Source organism: Quercus lobata, chromosome 4 (genome assembly GCF_001633185.2).
Source record: "Quercus lobata isolate SW786 chromosome 4, ValleyOak3.0 Primary Assembly, whole genome shotgun sequence".
Lineage (NCBI taxonomy): Eukaryota > Viridiplantae > Streptophyta > Magnoliopsida > Fagales > Fagaceae > Quercus > Quercus lobata.
Genome location: NC_044907.1, coordinates 30,878,279 through 30,895,454, shown reverse-complemented (window position 1 = coordinate 30,895,454; position 17,176 = coordinate 30,878,279).

The window sequence follows — 17,176 nt, the reverse complement described above, 5'->3', positions numbered from 1 at the left end:
CAGGAATGGCGTGAAGGCCAGAAAGGAATGGATTCAGACATAAGTGGAGCATACACAAAGGGCCTAGGCACCACCTACTTGTACACAACCAATACATAGGAGGTGGGCCACGGGTTAAGGGTATCAAAGGGTGTGGTCTGGTGGTGGGGAGAAAGATGGAGTCTATTTTGGGGTTCTCGCTCAAACTTCTTTAGAGAAATGTCCTGCTAAGATGGTATCTCACCCAAAAAAGGATGGTAGCTATGAACAATAGAGGTTCATCAGAAAAAAAAGGTATCATCACCACGAAAAGAAATAGAGGTAGAACAAGGAAGAAAAGGAGGGAAATGAAAAGGAAAACGCAGAAATCAAAGAAAAGCATGAGTGATAGGAATAGAGGCATGCATCAATAGGCTACCAATTTCTCTCCCTCTTGATAGACCCATACTCTGAGAAATTAAGAATTAGAGTTTAAACCATCTAGGTCATTTTTCCAAAGTGCATAACCTCTATGGCAAAAGCCTTCTCTGAGGTTACTCACATTGGAGATCGACTCCCTTTTTGGATTTGTATTTGCTAAATAGCTAAGTCCATTTCTTTGGCAGATGAGTTTTGCTTTTTTGATTGATGAACTATTAGTTTGTTACCTTATTACTGAATTGCTTGCCGTAACTTTGTTATTTGTGGTTGTATTATTCTACCATAACCTTGTTAGATTCCTTTGTCCTTTTATTTAGGTGTTAGCATTATTTGTTAAATGTTATAGCTACTTTGCTACATTGTATTTCCTATTGTAATATCTGTAATAGTTGTTCCTGCCATGGGCACGCCATACACTTAGGACTCCTGCCAAGGCGTGTTTATGTTAGGATGGCCCAACTTGTGCACAAATTGCCCTAAGGTGTGTTTCACTTAGGCCAATCCCAACTCTTGTGGTATAGCAGGAGAGGTCAAAGCCCAACAATACAAAAGGCCCACCACATGTATGAACAATACTAACACAACATTTTTTTTTTTAAACAATTTGTTGAGAAGACAGATTTTGATTAGTGCAATATTATCTTTATTGAAACCACTAATCACAATCTGTCATCTCAATAGTTGTAAAATTTGTTGTATTAGACTTATTATCTCATCCATATGAAAGCTTAGCTATAATGAAAAGACAATTTTTGAGACTAACCTATATGATGTAATGATAAGTCAATACCGTTGAGCCCTTTGACTAGAGTGATACGTACGATTTGCATCTCACAATGAAGAGACCGTGGATTCAGATCCTAATGTTGTAGTTCACTTAAAATTTTTGTGAGCAATATATATGGTAAATTTATTTTATAAAATACTAGTGTAAGTTGGGGGAAACAAAGTAGAAAACTAGTGTAAATCAAAAGATCAAAAGAAAAGGAAATTGTCGATTTACTATACTTTGAAGCCATCTAGCTCTTATCATGGTTATGAGTTAAGATTTTTTCGGAAAAATTACGGAATAAATCCTACAGAAAAAAAAAGTCATTTAAGTCGATAAAATTTTTTACAATACCAATATATTTTATTTTCATTTTTTTTCCCAAACGAGACCAAATTTCTTATACCACAAATTGCCTTCGCAAAAAAACTTATAATTTCTTTTTGAAAAGTTTTGTGCCGTGTTAAGACTTTGTAAATATAGCCCAATACGCATGAAATTACAAGAGTCAAAGAAAAGTTAAGTTGTGAGAGAGAGAGAGAGAGAAAGAGAGAGAGAGAGAGAGGGAGGAGGTTGTCTTTGACTTGTGTAATTTATTTTATTTTATTTTATGTTTTTAGAAACGAGACAATGCATTTCATTAAGGAAGGCTATTGAGGTCAACCTGAAAAACCGATAAAAGGTTTGGTGGTAAATCTTCCATCCAGACGGTCATATAAGGTAAAGATTTCGCTTTTCTTGCTAAGGAATGAGCCAACTGTAGGGGCCTTTTTTGTATATGGTATATTGAGCTGCCTCCTGTGGTAATGGGTTGGGCTGCCTCCTGCGGTGATGGGCCCTAGTGTTTCTGAGTAAGGGAGCTGGGGCCAGTCCAATTGTAACTCAACTTGGGCCGGTTTGTGCACAAACTTATACCTTGTCTGCCAGGAGCAAATTTACAGCAAGCAGAACTGTGGCAGACGAGTTACGGCAGACAGATATAATAATAACTAAAACAGAGTACTTTGACTTATTTAAATAAATGGCTATATATTCCCTGCTAATAAAGCATGATTACAGTCATAATGATATCAATCACAGAGAAAAAATGAAGAAAATAATACTGGCTAATTTAAATGGGCATAAATCAGGTTTTAAGCTTAGTTTGCCACAGCAAAGCCAAAGAGGAGAGAACGCCTCTTTTCAATGCAAATAATCCCCCAGGAAAAAGATCCTGCCGTGGGAATTAATGACTTTGAGGGAGTCGGACCTGAATGGTTATTGCCCAAAAAGAAAGAGTCCTTGTTTGCGTTTTGGAAGAAGGCGAGATTTGAAGGGGGAGAGAGGGAAACCGATCTAATGGTGCATGCCCATTGAACTAACTCTCATTTTTCTTAGTTTTCCTTTCTTTTCTTCTCTGTTTTCTTTCTTATCTTTTTTCTTTTCTTCTTGCTCTATTTTTTCTTTTCACTCCCGAAAATATACTCTGTTTTCCTCTCCTCCCTACAAGGCACGGCAAGGGCCTTTTTATAGCGCCTGCCGTGGCTAGTGTTTTATCGTCTTGCCCCTTAACTGCCTTTGTCTGGTCTGGGCGTACTTGCCGACCACCAGGACTGTGCGGCATCCACCCTTGCCAGACAGAGGCAGGTTTGTTGTGTTCCTCTGTATACCGTAACATTTCTTCCTGCCACGGTATTAATGCTTTCTCTCTCTACTCTCAGAGCATGCACCCAACGGTTCCCCCCTCAAACTTGCCTCTTTTGGATGGTCTATCATCCCAGCAGGACATACCTCCCAAAAGAGGCTTGGGTAGGAACTGCAAATAGATATTTTCCCCTCTCCTCACCAACAAACCATACACCCTTTACCTCTTACCTCTGGCCCATGGCCCCACCATGTCCTATATTGGCTGGGTACAGGCTGGTGGTGCCTGGGCCTTGCGCGTGCTTCCCTTTCAAATTTGTCCAAGAGTCTGCCTACTGCTCATGCGTCTGCCGCGACCTGGAGACTCTCCGTCTGCGTTTCCTGGCCTTTCATGTGGGCTTTCCTTTGGTTTTTCGCTCCATTCAGGAGCTGGGCTTCGTATGATGATGGGCCTTATATTTCTTTGGCCCACTTTTGATTTCTTTATTGCCTGCCACGTTGAGTTGTTATTCCTACCGTAATAACTTAATCCTGCTGGACCTCTTTTTGGGCCAGCCGTTCATCCCTTTTCTCAGTAACCTGTCATGGGCACTGTTTTGCTTTTACTCATGGGCTCCTATGTCCCTTTGGGCTTTTCCTTTGGGCATCCATGGCCCGATTGCTTTCTTTGGGCTTCCTCGGCCCGTCTGCTAATTCCACACTTCCATGGGCTTTTTACTAACTTCATTGGGCTTCCCCGGCCCAATAACCTTATCTTTATCTTTGGGGTTCATGGGCCTGCTATAAACCCCTTACTCTCTTAGTTTGCATTGCCTTGGGCCTGCGGCGGCCCTTTCTCACTTTTCTACCTTATACTCTACCAATGGGATGCTATTTCTTTCTTTCCTGGCTTCTTTGAGCCCGTTTGCCTCTTCAAGACCCATTTATTTATTTGTTGGGCCTGTGATCCATTATTCCTGCCGCTTGGGTCTAATGGGTTTTTTGCTATTTATCTTGTCAATTCTTTGTGGCCCTCATTATTGGGCTTTTCTGTCTACCTGGGCTTCCACAAAATGGCCCTCAACACCAACTTATTACACTGTCAGCGTACAAAGGATAAATTAAAAGCTAAAAAATGTGAGCTGAGGAATAGAATGTCCAGTGTAAGATGTCCATACTATGCCAAGTTTCTGTCACCATTCTTCATTGCTTTGAATAGGATCTCATTGGCACCTTCAAGTACTATATTGTCAAGACCAATTTCCAGTGCAAGCTCCATCGCTCTTCGTGCTACCAATGCCTCAATCTCGATCATAGTGGCTGGCAGAGGGAGTTGTTGCGTTAGTGAAGCCATTTCGAGGCCTTCACTGTTTCAAATTACAACCCCCAGACCAGCTTTGTTGTCTTAAGCAAAAGTTGCAGCATCATAGTTGATCTTGTACCGCAGGGCTTCCAGAGGAGACCAAGATGCTTTTTGTTGGCTTCGGTGCAATGATGAGGTCGCTGGAGAGGCAAAGGCTTTAATTTGTCGTTCCCGAAAGTGCTCTAGTATTTTGTTGAGGGGCAGACCGCCTTGCCTAATTGGAGATTGTTTTGGTGATTCCACAAGTTCCAAAATGATAAGGGAGAACAGCTCTAGATCCTTATTACTTGCAAAAACAAATTCAATAAGGTCAATGAACGTCCTGCTGCCCCTAAGTGCATCATGGTTCCACATTGGAAATTGTCTCCACATGGAATCCAGCACTGGGCAACAATAAAGGGCATGATTTGTGTCTTCCTAGTGCATTTTGCAGATATCACATAAGTTATCAATGGTGATTTTGCGATGGACCAGGTTTGCTTTGGTAGGTAAGGAATTTGTGTAAGCTTGCCAAACCTGGTTCTTAACCTTGTTAGGCACTTCTAGGACCCGTATTTTTTTCCACAAAGGTTTCATGGATTTTGTGTCTGATGGACCTGGTTGTTGGATTTTATTTGCTTCCTATAAGAATCAATATCTAGACTTGACCAAGTGCTCTCTGTCTGGATTAAAAGGCCAGTTTAGAACATCATCTTGAATGGAGCGACAAAGAGGGATATTCTTTATAATAGCAGCCTCAAAATCATAGAAAACCTGGTCAATCACTTCCTCCCTCCATGTTCTATAAACCGGGTCAATCAGGTCACTAACCCAAACCGTACCTCCCTCCTCAAGCTTTGGAGATATTATTCTAGGATTGTTCTTCACAGGGAGCCAGTTATCTTCCCAAACCTAAATTGAATTCCCCAGGCTGATTCTCCACACTACTCCTCGCTTAATAACATCCCTCCCTTTAATTATGCTCTTCCAGGCATAAGATGCATTATTCGAAGTTTTGGCTTCCATCACAATAGTAGTTGGAAAAAATTTGGCTTTGAAAACCCTATAGAACAGTGACTAAGTATCATGTAGGAGCCTCCAAGTTTGCTTGGCCAAAAGTGCATTATTGAACATGACTAAGTCTTTAAAACCCATACCTCCCTGCAATTTGGGTTTACATAAATCTAACTATTTCACCCAATGAATCTTTCTATTATCACCTCTTTGTTCACAAAAAAATTTACGAATTAGGAACTCAATCTTATTACACAGTGTAAGTGGAAGCTTAAAGCATTGACTTGTATAGATTGAATCATCCTTTTTAAGTTTTTTTTTTTCTTAATTTATCTTTACTTTTATAAGAATATTTAGTAACTAATTATTAATCCTATTATAGGGTTATGGTTTTTTTTTTAATTAAATTTATAATGTATTTTATGTAGGGGTGTCCATGGGTCGGGTTTGTGCCCAACCCGGACTCGACCCGAAGCTGTCGGGTGGGTGAAAATGGAACCCGCAACCGACCCGGAATGTTAGTCAGATCAGCCAGTTCGGGTCGCATCGGGCTTCGGGTTATATCGGTCGGTTTCAAGTTTCATCGTCGGTGCCGTCGTTCTGGCCGGATCCATCGAGATCTGGCTAGATCACGATGAGATCTCGCCGAATCTCAACATGATCTTGCCGGATCTCATCGAATCTAGACTAGATCTCGATGAGATCTCGTCGTATCTCGTCCAATCTGATGGGTTTCAAGTAAATTTTTGTCGGAGAACTCCAAGTATCGCCGATTTTTGTATGTTTTCGCCGGAGAACTCCAAATATCGCTGGAAGTTTTTGACTTTATGCTCGAGTCGGGTTGCTTGGGTTTTGGGAGAGGAAACCCACCAACCAACCCGAAGACGTCGGGTTCTGTGGGCGGCGACTCGCCACTGACCGTCGGAGTGGTCGGTTTGGGTGGTTTTCGGTTCAGGTTCAGGCGGGTTGCTCGGTTTGGTCAAGTTCCAAGTTGGGTTGGATAGTCCTAATTTCATGTGTTATTTCTTGTCCCCATCATGAAGTTTGATTGTGGTTAACGCACTAAAATTAATAAATAAAACATTAAAAAAAAATGTAAGAGTGAATAGAGATTTTATTATAAGTGATTGAAGTTTTTTTTTTTTTTTTTATAATTTTTTTTTTAAAATCAAATTATTGGAATGGTTGAAAATAGGACCTATTCCTGTCCTATAACATATTAGGACAATATTCTTTTTGAAAAAAAAGTATGACTTCTCCTTTTTCTGCGCCAGCCACAGTTGATTTAATATTTTACATAAAGCAGACATGACTTGTGAAATGCAATACTTACATGACTTTATATATAGGTTAGTGTTTAATGCACACGATGTATGCAAATACACCCGAATCAAACCAACTGAAAATGTGGCTTTAAGTTACGATTTCAAACTTGAAAATGTTTCTTAAAGTCATGTATTGTATCAAGTTAAAACTCAATTACACAATTGTAGATAAAATGTCAAAACACTTAAGAGAGAAAGAAAAAGCTTGGATTTTTTAGCCTACATGTTTGATATTCATTTTTCCGTTCTAACTTGTAGTAATATAAGGTGGTTTTACCACCAAATAATCAGAGAATTCATGGTAATGCTCATGATGTATTTGATTTACGTGTTTAAATAATGTAATTTGGAACTTATTAAGTCAAATTGGAATTTCTATTTTGTATCGTGGGAATATACAACATCCTACTCACGATAAGACAAAGTACCACCTCAACAAATAGGCTAGCTTTTTTCTTTTTTTTTTGAGCAAAATCAAATAGGCTAGCTTATGATCCATTTGGATTGAGGAAGAGGAAGGGGGAGTAGAGTAGAGTAAAGTAGAGTAGATTTAGTACAAAATCAGCTTATTTTTAGCCAACTCTGCTTTACTCCCCTCCACTCCCCCTCCTTCCCCCCTCCATCTAAACAGGCCATTAGGGTAAAATCAATATGACATGACTTATTAAAGAACATGGTTAGTGTTGAATTACATGCTTTTTTTTTTTTTTTTTTTTTTGGGAGGGGGGAATGAAACTTTACCCTCCTAAATTATATCCCATTTTATAGTTTTCTTATCTTCCGAAACTATGAGAATGTACACTTATTTTCTTAAAGTATTCATTATCTATGAGATGGGATGCAAAATGTTACATGGATAATAGTTTTTTTGGGGGAGGGGGGGGGGTGGATAAGCGTGCACTTTCATAGTTTAGAGTGTAAGTGTTATGCAGATAATAAATTAAGGAAAAAAATATGTATTCTCATAGTTTATGAAGGGTAAGTATAAATAATATATAGTTTAGGAAGATTAAGTGTAATTTAAAAAATAATTAAATAACATACTTGGATAGAAGAAAGAAAAAGCAACCTTCTCGAAAACCACACAAATATGAGGTGACTCCTACCAAAATACATGTATAGGCAAATTTAGCAAAATTGTGGGCAACACAGTGTGCTTCTCCATTTTCGTGATAATAAAAATCAAAAAGTGGGAGTTAGGTTATAATTCTAATTTATTAGACTGTGATGAAATAATAATAATAATAAATTATTATTATTATTTGCTAAATGGTGATGCCTATTGGCTATTGCCAAGCATCATAGTCTGCCACATATGCACCATACTTGGATAAAATCTTGCATCTTTCTAAATTTGGCAAGTTCGTGACTAAAAATCTTATTGAACACAAAGCCACATAACTCGCAAGAATTTATTGAACGCAAATAATTACATACTTGGAAGGCATTGTTATTCTTTTTCAATCTATAAAATTAGAGTAGTGTTGATGTGACCAACCTTTTATTGGTTTTCATCTAGACCCACCATTAATATCACTTTTTTATTTACCAATAATTACTCACCATATTAGTAGTTTATAAATTTTTTTATTAAATAGTTTGTATTTCTAGCATTATTCATAGATTTAATCACATGAAGGCTTTCCTTATATACTAGCACATTTTTTGGGAAAACAATTAAAAATCATTATTCTCTTACTAATTATTTATAATATAAATTAATTTGGGGAAACAAATTCAACAGTCAACTAGGGTCAAAATGTTAACATAATGACTACATTTTTAAATTCTTATGAGTTACTCACATTTCATATGTTTCAATTTTCGTAGGTCAAGAGCATTATAGTTTAATTGACACCTCTTGACGTTTTTATTGGTGAAGTCTAGGGTTCAAATCACCCCATTGTTGTAATTATCAAATTATAAAATTCAACACCTCTCTCTCTCTCTCTCTCTCTCTCTCTCTCTCTCTCTCTCTCTCTCTCTATATATATATATATATATATATATATTTGTAGGCGACTTCCAAATACATCACATATATTGTTCAAAGTCCTTTTTATTTGTTAGAGTTCTTTTTAATGCATTTTTTAGAGTAATATTACTCATAATCCATCTTTTTTTTTTTTTGGTAAACTGGATTGCATTAATAAAAACTAAACAAGTTCAAGGTGAGGCCATTCAAAATACGTGCCAATGGCATTAGAGTACAATAACATAGTAAGGTCCTCAGGGGGATCATCAAAAACAATAAAGTCCTACTGTTGACTAGCTCCTTTCCTTGCCAGCTTATCAGTACATTCATTTGCTTCCCGGAAGTAATGCTTGATCGTCCACCTTGGAATCAAGTTGAAAAGGTACCTGCAGTCCAAAATGAGAACTGAGTGAGCAGTTACTGCAAGCACTCCCCGAGACCCACTCCACTACCACTTTAGCATCTAAGTCAATTTCAACAGCCTAAAGGTTTAAAGAAATACACAGTTTCAGTCCATCTCTCAAAGCCCACAATTCAGCCTCCACACTTGAAGCTGTTTCGATAGCTCTAGAGAATCCCCAAACCCACATTCCATTATGATCCCTTATAATTCCACCTCCACCTACCAAACCTGGATTTCCCAACGCAGACTCATCTGTATTAAGCTTATGCCATCTCAACATAGGTTTGCTCCATTTAACATTTATTGGATATCTTCTAGCCACACTCCTAACGCCCCCAGCACAAGACATATAGAATAGAGCCATATTACTCATTTCCCAACTTACCATTGGGTCCAGCTTCTTTAAAAATTCTTTTGTTATGTCGCATCCATAGATCCTATACGCCAAATGCAAACTGAACATCCCAAGGAATAAGAGTCCTTTCCTAAATTTTTGAGTAAGCTAGATTTGTTTTAAGCCAACTACACAGGTCCGAATTGAAGAACATGTCGTTGCACTGAGGGTTATTAGTCTAAACCCATAATTTTCTTGCATGCTTGCAATCTCACAAAACATGGATGATTGTTTCGCTTTCCCTACCACAGCTCTCACACATTCTATCTTTAAAGATTCCTTTTGTAACTAACAGGTCTTTGACAGGTAGACTATAGAGATAGCATTTCCAAATAAAACATTGGATTTTTGGTGGCGCATCAACTTTCCAAATCCAATTTCCTGCGAAATCCTCACTAATGCCTTCTTCTCCTCTAGCTAGCTTATACACACTCCTTCCATCAAAAAGGCCAGACGGGGAATAGGCCCAACACATGCTATCAGTGCAGGTTTCAGAGAAAGGGATAGGGATAACCTTAATTTTTTGTTGGATCTCACCAAGAAGCACAAAGGAACAGCTATTTGTGTTCCATACCCCCATCAATGTTCAAATCACCCACCATAACCGATAGATCATCTTGGTTTAGAGGTCCTGAAATAAACTTCCTTAAAGGCCCTTCAGCTAGCCATTTATCTTCCCAAAAGCTTATAGTACTATTCGCCCCCACTAGCCATTTCGATCCTTTAAGAAAAATCTCTTTCCCTTATTTCATAGTAGCCCAAGTTCTAGAGCATTTCCTCTCTTGATTTGCGTATTTTCTTTGTAGAAATTTAGCCCAGGCTTGATCCTTCTCCACATGCATCCTCCAGTTGAGTTTAGCAAATAATGCTAAATATTTTGGTCTTGCTTCAGACAAGCAAAGTCCACCTTCCTTCTTTGCTATTGTAATCTTTCCCCAGCTTACACTTTGAAGCTTTTTTTTTTTTTTTTTTTTGGGAGACAATCCCCATAAAAAATTCCCGCTGGTTTTGTCAATAGCATCAAGAATTTTCCCCGAGAGCATAGCACCCTGCATAACATAGGCTGGGATTGCTCCCAAAACCGATTGGGTCAGCACCACTGTTCCCGCGAAGGAGAGTAAATGAGCATTCCAACCAGCTAATCTCCCTTGAACTTTCTCCAAAACAAAATCAAACTCTTGATTTGTTAATCCCGGCATCTTCAAAGGGAACCCCAGGTATTTCCCAAAGTTAGGAGTAGAATGCAAATAAAGACATTCATAAAGGACTTCTCTTTCTTCCTTGGGAACATTAGGGGAGAAGTAAACACGAGGCTTGCTGTTGTTAACTTTTTGTCCCGACACCTCACAAAAGGTATTAAGCGTATCTTTGATATTTTGGCAATTTTTCCTATTTGCTTTGCCAAACAAAACTAAGGGGCTTTTTGGATTCAATTTTTTTTATCACTCAATTTTCATTATTTATCACTCATCACTCATAATTCATAACTCATCACTCAATTTTTCACATCCATTTGACATCATCACCCAATTTCCATCATTCATTATTTTTCAAACTATTTGTAGGTCCATACCTGTCAGCCGGTGCAGCTTTTTTTTTTTTTTTTTTTTTCCAGTACCCAAACTCATCGAAGCTTAAAAAAAAAAGAAAAAAAGAAAAAAGAACTGAAGGCCGAACCAGTGAAAAAAAAAAAAAAAAAAAAAAAAAAAAAAAAAACCCAGAACAGACTGAACCAATGAAAAAAAAAACCGAACAGCCAACCCAAGAGAAGAAAAAAAAAGTCAAAAGTGGTCAAAAGGTGCGGCTGGTACTGTTTGTGGGTCCCCTATGTGTGTTTAATTACAATATTGCCATTGAGTTATGAGTTATGAAAACTGAAAACAACCAAAATGTTTTTAGTTTTCATAACTCATAACTCAAAAATCAGAAAATTGAGTGATGGAAACCAAGGATGTCAATACCGTACCGGTTTGGCTACCGGTACTATATATTTCGGATACCGGTCAATACCGGTGTACCGTTTCGGGTTTACCGCTATTTTTTATATTTATAAATATATATATATATATTATAATAAATATAAAAGTTTACCATAAAACATTTCCTCAATTCAAAACTAATTATTCATGGTTTTAAACTTTAGTATCAATTAAAAGGGAAAAAAATAAAAAAAATAAAATAGAAAACTTAAAAGTTACCATTGCATACTAAAAAAACAAATAATACTAATAAGTTAATGCAAATAAGTTACCATTCTTTCTTAACAAAAATTCAAAAATTACAAAACTTAAAAAAAAAAAAAAAAAAAAAAAAATTCTGTACCGGCCGGTACGAGGCCGGTATGACCGGTATTTTTACCGGTACGAAACGTAGGGGTTAACCGTACCAGATCACCGGCCGGTACAGTTTATTCCGACCGTACCGGCCGGTACGGTACGGTACGGTATCAACAACACTGATGGAAACAGAATTATTGTTTGCCAAACAACCTTTTTGCTATGGGTCCCACCATTTTTGAGTTATGAGTTATGGAAATTGCCAATCCAAACAACCCCTAAGTCATCAACCAGTGCCGGCTCAAGGCCTAGGCAAGTTAGATCTAGTCCTAAGGCCCCACAACAAATAAAAATTTTCCCTACTAAAAAAAGGCCATATCTCCCTTAGTAAAAGGTCCAAAATTTTATAAAAATATAACATTTTTTAAATAATTAGTACTTTTTTTTAAGAGTGATGCTAAAAATACCACAAATTTTATTATAGATTTAACTGACATATCACCAATCACATAAAAAAGTAATTCAAATACAAATAAATTAAGTTGTTAAAATTCATCAATTACAGTCATAATCACATTTATTGTGAACATTTTGTAGTATTTTTAGTATTTTTCTTTTCATTTCTAACAAGCCTTTTAAAATAGGAGATCAATAAAAATTTAACCCAATTGAAACCCTAAGATGTTTCAAATAAAATGCTGCAAATGTGATAAATCACCAATGATGACTAATCTCCTACTAAGTCACACACCAAATAATATCTATCTATCTCTTTCTCTTAAAAAGAATATATAAAATTAAAATTTAGATTACAACTGTATTTAACTATGCATAATCATATATCCAGGTTAAAGTAAGTTCCTTTTGATTCAACTATAAAATTCAATCTTTTATTTGAAATTAACCTTAGTTTAGCTAGTATTATTCATCAATTTCTGTATTTACATCAAATTAGTCTTAATTTAATTAGTATTATATAATTTTATTTAATTAATGTTTACATATAAAAAGGCCTCATATAAAATTTTTGCCTTAGACCCCAAATTTTGTTGGGTCGGCCCTGTCATCAACAAAGAACAAGATCCCAAAGCTTTGAATCACATTTATCCTTAATAATGAATCCCAAGACCTCCATACACAAGATAAAATTGTAAGGGGATACCGGATCTTCCTGTCTAATCCCCCAGGAAGGCTAGAACTTTTCTTGGGTCCCTTCATTCAAAAGCACCTCAACACTTGAAGAAGTAACACAGCTTATGATAAAACTCCACTCCAACCTGTCATAGGCTTTTTCTAAGTCCTTCTTGATAGCCATACTTCCCATTCTGCCTTTCTTCCCACTCATGGTATGCAAGATTTCTTGGATTATAATGACATTATCTATGTCTTTCCTTCCTAGCACAAAGGTAGTTTGCATTGGGGAGATGATATTAGGCAACAACAGCCTCATTCTAGCAACAATAAACTTAGTGATAACCTTATATACCGTATTATACAAACTAATTGATATGAAACTCCCCAGACAATTAGCTCCAGGTCTTTTTGGAATGAGATTGATGAGGGTTTTATTAAGGTGTTCAGGAACCTTACCCTTTCCAAAAACATCCTTTACTGATTTAATAATCAACTCCCCAGTTAGTAGCCAAAAGCATTGAAAGAAACCCGCATACAAACCATTTGGCCCGGGAGCTTTAAAAGGCTTAAGAGACCACATGGCATCCTTAACTTCTTTGCTAGTAGTTGGGGAGGAGATCTGGACAGCTTCCCATCAAATATTTTTACTAGCCAATTAGCAATATCCCACTATCTTCTATACCCAACCTCCATGCTGGTAGTAAACAGGGAGATGAACCACTCCCTCACATTACTTGCCACATCCTCTACTTCATGTTTCCAAACTCCATTACTGTCAACCAAAGAGACAATGTGGTTTTTTTTGCCTTCGAGCAAGAGTAGAAATATGATAAAAGGAAGTGTTACGATCTCCATGAACTAGTCAGTCCACTCGAGATTTCATTACCGAGAACTCCTCCTCAATCTCTTGAACCTCAGCATACTCCCTCCTTAGTTCTTTGTCAAAATCAATGAGAAATTGTGAGGGCCTAACACTGTTAGCATTTTGAATCCCCTTAAGTCTAGCTATGATTCTCCTTTTCCTAGCAAAGATATTTCCAAAGACATTTGTATTCCAGATCTTTGCTACAGAAGTGAACTTGTTGATTGCATTCATAAAGGTTGGGAATTTCTCTAAGAATCTCTGACCACATCTGGGAAGCCCGGGTGTGATAACCAGTAAGGGAGAAAGTGAAAAGGTTTGAGAAGGTTCAAGGCTAGCTTTTTCTCAAGCTCAACCAAAATTGGGCAATGATTAGAATTAACTCTTGTAAGATGCCTGACATTTGCTTCTGGATATAGCTGTCTCCAGGTAGCATTGCAAAAGCTTCTATCCAATTTCTCTTGAATGAGCTCCGTTATCTGCCTTAGGTTCGACCAAGTGTACTTTGCTCCATTGAAACCCGTATCTATCATTCCACAGTCATCTAAGCAGCTTTGAAACTTCATAGCTCTCTTCATATTTACAGGTCAACCCCTAAATTTTTTAGGCCCCTTTAATACATCATTAAAATCCCCCATCATAACCCCAGGAAAGTTATGGTTAGCAACAACAATTTCTAAATTATTGCATAACACATATTTTTCCCTAAATCTAGGACTAGCATAAACAACTGATAAAAGCCAAGAGAGGTTTGAATTACTAACCTTCACCATGGCATGAATTTCTTGCTCTGTGGACGCAAGATGAGCCATTTCAACAGTCACAGAATTCCAAAGAATCCACAAGCCACTAACATAGCCTATAGTATCCGTATGAATAACTCCGTCGAAGGGTAACCTATCGGTAATCTCCTTAGCTCGATCTCCACCAATTCTGGGGTCTTAGTGATGATGAGAATATCAGATGATGAATCTTTCACCATATTCCGAATTGTCTGGGCAAAATTTGGGCTAAGAGCCCCTCTACAATTTCATACCATTATATTCATCATTAAACGGATGATAGGTAACAGAACAACATCAATAGTTGGTTCACAAACCCCCTGACTCAATAGTGCTAGCAATGTTGCTTTCATTTCTCAACTGGAGACTTCTTCTCCATGTATTAGAGTCATTGAGTGCTCTAGGACTCCAATCTCTTTCTCACATGACCTAATCATTAGCACACTGGTCTTTGTGGGATAAAAGACTTGGATTAGCCTTTTTGCTTGGAGATTCCCCAGCCATCTTGATATCATTGGTGCCTGCACCATCATCCTCCACTCTATTATGTTGACTACTGGTATCAATCCGCATAAAGTTGGCAGAGGATAGTGGTGGGACATTGTTCGCCAAATGTGGGAATTTCTCTCTACTAGTGTGGGTTTGTCTGAGAGGAATATCAACCATGAGTTTGGCCATGTCTGCCATGCTGGGTCTGATATCGGTAAGGACCTGATTTGAGCACTGATGGTTATAAATGGGAAGATGACTTTCCAAGCTTTCATTAGGCCCACATCGAACCACCCCATAATCTCCGCTGGACTTGCACGAATCATGTTGAAATTTGCATTTGATAATCGAATAAATTTCCCTTGGAGATTGATTTCCCATTGTCTCTGATCTTCCATCTTCCTTTCGGGCTTGCTGTCTTTTTTTCTTTTTTGAGATTTCACCCTTTAAGAACGAGAGGTTAGATTTCAATTTCTCCAAGAAAGTGTTTTTTTTTTTTTTTTTTGTGTGGAAAAGTTTCTAGATAGGAGCGCCTCTCCTTTCTTCTTGGTTTTGTTGTGAGACACACTAGATAGCAGCCCTACAGAGGTTGAGGTCCTAGCCCCTTTAGTTTTCTTGACACTTCATTTGCGTATCATGAGCTACCTTTCCCATCTGAGCTCCATTCTCCACGCTACCTATCAATGCCCCATCATCACTAACCCTAGTTGATGGGCTCAAGACGTTAGGATTGCTTTGGGAAGGGCCCTGATTGTTTTTCCCCAGGCCACACTTGCTGTAAGATCATTTAACCCCGGACTAGCTAGTTGAGAACCAACTAAACTAAGCGATTTATCATTCATCACTGACTGGTCATTAATCACAGGTCCATTTACCTCATGTTTAACTTCCTGTTTCTTAGGCCTAGGCCCAGCTTTCCTTCGTGTAACAATGGTCTAGGCTCCATACGTATCTTCCTCTGCCGGAATAGTTAGATGCATCGCCCCTTCCTTCCCATTACTCACCTTATAAGTTGCTACCAGAGCTTGAATAATGTAATGGCAGTTGGTCTTTTTATGACCCAAACTTCCACATGAGAAGCACAGGGAGCTCAATTCTTCATAAAAAATTTGCTGAACATATTTCCCAATGAAAACTGTTCTAACAAGAGGCTTTTCTAGATCAACCTAGACATAGATTCTAGCAAACCTCCCCTTGGCCTCCATCGTGGTGTTGGAATCTATTCTAAGCTCCGGCCCAATGGTGCTTTCAATCTTCGCGAGGATCTCATTATCATAGTATTCTATTGGAAGTTCTGGGAGTCTCACCCACACTACAACAGATGATACAAAAGTTGTGGAAGCTCTAAAGCTTGGTTCCCAAACCTTGTTAGATAGGAAATGTTCCCCAATAAACCCCCCTTTTAGAACTTTATCATAATCTTCCATCTTTTCAAACCTAATGAGAAAGAATTCCTTCTCCAAATCCACATAGTCCATTCTTCCACGTGGTTTCCATAAACTTATCATAAAGAAAATGGTAACCAATAGACCGCCCAAAAATTTAATGACAAAAGCATTAGACCATTGGCCACTTATGCAAAGCTTTGTGCACTTTGATAGCCTAACAACAGCAACCCCTTCCACTAGATCGTTCATCTCATCGTTTGAACATGCATCTTCTTCCATATCAACCTTGAAACTAAATGCCTCAACATATGCTCCAGGCAATGAACCTGTGAAAGTTTCCTTGTAGGAACCTTGTTTCCTTTTAGGAATACCATCAGATGGCTCCCCATCCCCATCATTCGAGCCGAACCATTTGCTCCCTTTGTGCTTCTTTCCAACTCTGCCTTTTTCTCATAAGACCTCTTAGAGAACTCACACTTCATAGAGAGAATTCTTTAGTAAATTATTCATAATTGTCTTTTTTTATTTAAAAAAATTGCATCCACTTGTCATATTTTCTTGTCATAGAAAGGCTTTTATAGGTCACCTGTATAATTCAAAATATATTATTGGTGTGTTTAACTTAAAGAAACTAAATCAGCTTAAAAAAAAAGAAAAAAAAAAAAAAGAAGCTTACAAAACTAATCTTTTAGTCGTTGCATTCACCCTGCAAACAAACTCTAAATATAAAATATGACAAGACAAAACAAACAGGTTCATCATCACCCCCCCCCCCTCCTCCCCCCCTCTCTCAAACCTGGTGATTGCATGTTAAAATAGAATTACATGTTTAAAAGAAAATAAAAATGTGAGAGTTAGATTAAAGTACACATTAAACAATTGACAAATATATTTATCAAGTGGAGAATGATTTGTTTGTTTGTTTGTTTCTATAACAAAAATGGATAAAAAAAAATTAGTAGGAGACTATGCCTTATAAAGGATGTATCAATTATTCGATTTTCCTCGCATTCCCAAAAAAA